The sequence below is a fragment of the Grammomys surdaster genome, unplaced genomic scaffold, assembly GCF_004785775.1.
Source record: "Grammomys surdaster isolate TR1022 unplaced genomic scaffold, NIH_TR_1.0 126546, whole genome shotgun sequence".
NCBI lineage: Eukaryota > Metazoa > Chordata > Mammalia > Rodentia > Muridae > Grammomys > Grammomys surdaster.
In genome coordinates this window covers 10,180,175-10,185,871 of record NW_021621338.1, presented here as the reverse complement: position 1 = coordinate 10,185,871, position 5,697 = coordinate 10,180,175, and the positions used below count along the sequence as shown (strand labels likewise).

General features: G+C 43.5%; 1 pseudogene; it reads left to right on the top strand.

Moving 5' to 3' along the window:
• The first annotated feature begins 4,393 nt into the window (after positions 1–4,393).
• Positions 4,394–5,343, top strand: LOC114614920 (annotated as a pseudogene).
• Positions 5,344–5,697: the final 354 nt, after the last annotated feature.

Sequence of the window (5,697 nt, the reverse complement as noted above, 5' to 3'; positions counted from 1 at the left end):
TTTTTTTTTTTTTTGAACATGAAATGCTTTTTTATAGCATGTTTTACAAGGGGAGGGGGTAAGAGGGTCCAGGTGGTGGAAAAGTACAAAATCTTCTTGGCCTGTGCCTTGAAACATGTCATGGTCTATATGGTACACTGCCTTGAATTATGATCTACCTGCAGTTCTTCAGAAGATATGGTACACTGCTTGAGTTATGGTCTCCCTGCTATTCTTAAGAAGACATGGTACTCTGCTTTGAGTCTATCTGCAGTTGCTAACCAGGATCTTGCAGCTGCCAAGCTTCAGAGGACATTGTGCAGGTGGGGAAAGGTAGGGGGTAAGGGTAAGGGTGAGGGTCCTGGCTTCTGGCATCTCCCCCTTCTCTGTTTAGTTAGAGAAGGCGTCTTATGTTCAATCCCAACTATGTGAGTTTTGAATTTGGATGTCTAATTATGGGGGGTCTTAGACAAGTTCACAACCCCAAAACACTGATGTGAGACAAGTCACATCGATGGTCGAAGGCTTTAGGCTGTCGACGATGGGCAACGTCAAGGGACTCTCATGTGCTTTTTCTTGGGTATAGTGTTTTTCCTTGTGTTGGAGTTTTCCTTCTATTATGTTCTATAGTGCTGGATTGGTGAAAAGATATTGTTTAAATTTGGTTTTGTCATAAAATATCGTGTTTGTTTCATCTATGGTAATTGAGAGTTTTACTGGATAAAATAGCCTGGGCTGGCATATTTGTTCTCTTTGAATCTGTATGACACCTGCCCAAGATCTTCTGGCTTTTATAGTCTCTGCTGAGAAATCTGGTATAATTCTGATGTGTCTTCCTTGACCCTTTCCTCTTACTGCTTTCAGTATTCTTTCCTTGTTCTGTGCATTTGGTGTTTTAATTATTATGTGATGGGAGGAATTTCTTTTCTGGTTCCATTTGTTTGGTGTTCTCTAGGTTTCTTCTATGTTTATGGGCATCTCTTTCTTTAGGTTAGAAACATTTTCTTCTATAATTTTGTAGAAGATGTTAGCTGGCCCTTTGAGTTGAGAATATTCACTCTCTTGTATACCTAATATGCTTAAGGTCAGTCTTTTCATTGTGTCCTGGACTTCTTGAATGTTTTCAGTCAGGAACTTTCTGCTTTTTGCATTTTCTATTACTGTTGTGTCAATGTCTTCTAGGGTATCTTCTATGCCTGAGTTTGTCTCTCCTATGTCTTGTATTCTGTTAGTGATGTTTGCATTTGTGACTCTTGATCTCTTTCCTAGGTTTTTGAACTCCAGGTTTGTCTCCCTCTGTGTTTAATGTTTCTGTTTCCATTTTTAGATCCTGGATACTTGTGGGGAAATTTTTAGAGGCCACCACAGTGGTGGGGCCCTGGAGGGGCTTCCACGCTGTGGCGGGTCCCACATTCGGGAGGAATCCTATGGTTCCAGTGGCCTAGAGGCTTTGGCAGTGGCAGGCCCCAATAACATGAGGAAGTCCTTGGTTCCAAAAAGGTTTATTGTCATGGCGGATGATAGATGGATCTAGGCGTACCCCCCAAAAAACTCAGGGCAGTTCTGAGCTATATAGAGAGGGAGAAAGGGGGAGGATTGGGGAAGGATATGGGGGAGGCATGGTTAATTTGCTCTGCCCTCTGGCCTTCATTAGTATGTAAATCCCTAGGGCCTGAGGCCTATAGCCTGGCCTATGTGACTGTGACTGAACAATGTAATTCTATGGAGACCGTGACTGCTTTTCAGGATCCTGGATTTTGGGGGGCGCCAAACTCCTGCTGATTCTCACGCAGAATCCCATGCAGAGTCTGCAGAGTTTTGGGATTCTAGGGTCCTGCTCAACCATGACCCAGGATACCCTTACGCAGTCCCACAGATAGTTTTGTTCAATTTCTTTGCCTGTTTGGTTATGTTTTTTTTCTTTTTTGTATTTCTTTAAGACATTTATTTGTTTCCTCTTTAATGTCTTCTATTTGTTTACCTTTGTTCTCCTGTTTTGCTTAAAGTGAGTTATTTATGTCCTTCTTAAATTCCTCTGTTATACTCATGAGATTGGATTTTGGAACTGAATCTTGCTTTTCAGGTGTGTTAAAGTATCTAGGGCTTGATGTGGTGGGAGAACTGGGTTCTGATGTTAAGTTGCATTTGTTTTTGTTGCTTATGTTCTTGTGCTTGCCTCTCTCCATTTGGCTATCTCTAGTGCTAAATGCCCTTGCTGTCTCTGACTGGAACCTGTCCCTCCACTGATCCTGGTTGTATCAGAGCTCATGGGAGTTTAACTGTCTCCGTGATCCTGTGATTTTGAGATCTTGTCATCCTGAGATCCTGGGTGTGTCAGAGCTCCTGGGAGTCAAGCTGCTTCTGGGATCCTGAAATCTTGGTGTGACCAAGCTCTTGAGATCCTGTTGTGTCAGTTCCTGGGAGTCAAGCTTTCTCTTGATGTTGGAGGAGTGGGTGGGGAGCCAGAGCCCTGGCTCCTGTGGAGTCCCAGTTACTCCAGTTGTTGGGAAAGATGCTGTGGCCTAAACTGTGATCTTGAGTGTGTCAGAGCTCCAGTGATCTTGAGTGTGTCCAACCTCCTGGAAGTCGAGCTTCCTCTGTTTTCTTGTGATCCTGTGATCCGGGAAATTTGAGAGCACCTTGGAGTCAGTCTCCCTCTGGGTGTGGTAGGGTTGGGTGTAGAGCCAGTGCCTCAGGTCGGCTCCAAGTACAAGCTGGACAGAACCCATGCCACTGGGTGGGGGTTCCTGCATCTCTGGATCCCGTGGGTCCTAGTTACTGTGGTTGGTGGGGCAGATTTTGTGGCCCCACCAACCCCCTTTCTTGTTATATGGATGCTTTAAGTTTCTTCTACTCTGCATATTGACAATTTCTAAAATATGAAACTTTTGGCCAGACAATAAGTGAAATTAGCTTAGTCTGATTCTGTTAAACTAAATGGTGCTAGGGAGTCTGTGAGGAAACCCATTCTCAGAACTAGGGAAATGGTCAACTATCCAAAATGTTTGCTATGCAAGTATGAGGGCCTGAGATTGGACCTGCAGAACCCTTATAAAAAGCTGAGGTCAGTGGCATGTGCTTGTAATTGTATCATCAGTGGGATAGGAGGACAACTGGAATCAGAAGATCCTCTGTAGCTCAGCACCCTATCAAACCAATTATTGAAATTCAGATTCAGTGAGATACATCTCATTAATAAAGGTGAAAAGTGATTGAGAAAAGACAACAACATATATTATTGGCTTCCCCAAGGAAACACATATGTGTACAAATACACTAATAAGTATATACAACACACAGACACACACACACACGCACATGCACACCACACACACACACCCCAGAAAAAGATACCAGTTCACCAAATCCCAACCAACTTCCCAAAAAACCCAACCATGTAAATCGAAAAATCTCTTAAGCCACATGTTACAGCTGAGGCCTGCCCTGAAATTACCATTTCTTCTTCTATGAAATTCTTGAGATTTTAGGAGAATTCAAGTTCATACAGAGTTCTGGGGATAATGATATGCTAGGGTCTAATTTTCTTCTCATCTGAAAGCTTCATTGTGTTAAGACTGGAATTGTCCTCTGTAATTATGTCTGTGAACTTCTTGATAATCTCTGTGATGGAAATTTCCTTTTATGTGCTAATGCCCATCCCTGAACTTTTTATATAATTAGTGTGCTCACAATAACATAGGCCTTATTATACTTGCTGTCTCAATTTCCTGTGCACACTGACTATTGCACATTGTCTGCATAGTAAATGTTTTGCTCACTTAATGGTAGACTCAGTTTTTTATTATCCGTCTTCCCTCTTGTTCTTTATACTTCCTGTCATCATTTTGTTTCTTTCACAGATTTACTGAAGACTTACTTTGTAAAATGTTTAATGTAAATCATTCAGGATAATTTTGAATTGAAAAAAAAAACCCAGAAACATACCATTTATCTGTCCAGATGATTGGTTCATGTTCTTATATTACAAGTCCCTCTATCCACATCTTTTAAAGTATTATCACCATTTTCTCCTCTGTAGTCTTTTCTGCCATTTATCTACCATCTCTTAACTAAGTGTCATCTATCTACCTATCATTGTATTATCTAGCAATTATGTATGTATCTATCTTATTGGGATTATATATAAAGAGAGAACAGAATATATATTAAAATGTGGCTTATTCAATTGTCTTTTGTTACATATTGTACAGTCTGTGTAGACCAATAGTGGCTGCTTAGTCCACAGTGTGAGTGCTCTAGAAGTCACAATCTGAGGCTGAATGCCTGCATGATTCTAGAACAGCAGTCAGTCTTTGGTTTGTGTTAGAGGGTTTTAGAAGCCGGAGTGCTGCTGCACCTCGCTGGGATCATCGCTTTTATGCTACAAGAAGAGTGAGCTCTTGCCCGTTTTGCCATGGAGGACTCAGGACAGAGTTTTGGATTAGAGGAGGAAGAAAGAAACTATTGAAGAAACCTGGCCATGACCTACAAGCTGAGGGCAGAGAATATACAGGAGGAACTCCAAGAATTCCAGGAAGGAAGCAGGAATACAAAGCTGAGTTGGAGAGTCAGCTGCAGTAAATTGAGACCAGGAACCGGGACCTATTGTCAGAAAGTAACCACCTTCGAATGGAGCTGGAGTCTGTGAAGGAGAAGTTTGAAATGCAGCATTCAGAGGGTTCCCGGCAGATCTCGACCTTGGAGGATCATGACCTGGCTTACATGAAAGCCATTAAAGACCAAACTGCAGAAATATATCCGGGAACTTGTACAAGCCAATGATGACCTGGAAAGAGCCAAATGAGCCACAATCATATCCCGGGAAGCCTTTGAGCAGCGTTTGAATCAAGACATCGAAAGAAATGTATTCCTAGAGAGCGAGCTGGGTGAGAAGGAGAATCTTCGAAAATCCGTGCAGAGGCTAAAGGATGAATGAAGCCCGAGACCTGCGTCAGGAATTGGCTGTGCAGCAGAAGCAAGACAAACCCTGAACACCCATGCCAGGCTCAAGGGAAGCCAGAAGGACAGACATGGCTGTGCAGGCCACAGGCTCTGTACCATCTACTCCAATAGCTCACCGAGGACCTAGCTCTGGTGTGAACACACTAGGAATTTTCAGACATGGTCTGGACAGCTCCAGTAGTGGGACCCTACTCACACCTGCAGCCCGAATATCAGCTTTGGAAAGTTGGGGCCCTGGAGTCCAAACTAGCATCAAGAAGGAACTTCATGTATGATCAGTCCCCAAGCTGGACAAGCAGGCCAGCCTTGGGGCAAGAAACCATAGACAGAGATGGCGTTGACAGAAGGCCAGGCAGCACCAGTGTGGGGGATAAAGGGTCATTGGAAGGCTATCCTCTGTAGATAAACCCTGACTCCTGTCTTTCCTGAGTCCCCTGCACTGATGTTGGGGTGACATGTGCATCAGGACCCTGGACAACTTGCGTTGTACTGGCCTTTGTTACACCATCCCTAAGAACAGAACTTTATCCAGCCAGCAGGGCTTCATCCAAACACCATAGAGCAACCATGGTGACTGAAGTGTGAGCTGGAGATCACTGAGACACTCCCTGGGGATGTGGAAAACTCAGCACATGCTCTGCAATGCCAGCTTGCTTCTCATCTCTGGAGTGTGGTGCTGCCTCTCGCTTTGGGCCACAATGAGAAAAGCACACATATACCAGAGCTTGGTACCCTTCACTTGGCTACTAACTTATT